A 283-nucleotide genomic window follows, 5' to 3' on the forward strand; every position below is an offset into this window, starting at 1 on the left:
GAATGCCTAAAATGGGCATCGAGCATTGGGGGGTGATGGTTCGAGGGCGTCCGCCGCCATCCCACGGCCCTGTAACAATGCCAAAGTGACGCATGTTTGCACGGATGTACTTGATGGCGCGGACGCTGCAGCCAGCTGCTTCGGCCATCTGCGGGGTAGTGAGCTCTCTGCTGGCTATCATATCGTAGATCATCTGGCGCTGTGAGTTAGCTAAGTTGGGCGCTATATGGTGACTGGTGCAGGTCAGACTGAACGAGAACGGTGGCTTCGTTACAGGACTGTA

The sequence above is a fragment of the Aaosphaeria arxii genome (genome assembly GCF_010015735.1).
Source record: "Aaosphaeria arxii CBS 175.79 unplaced genomic scaffold BU24scaffold_21, whole genome shotgun sequence".
In the NCBI taxonomy this organism is placed as follows: domain Eukaryota; kingdom Fungi; phylum Ascomycota; class Dothideomycetes; order Pleosporales; genus Aaosphaeria; species Aaosphaeria arxii.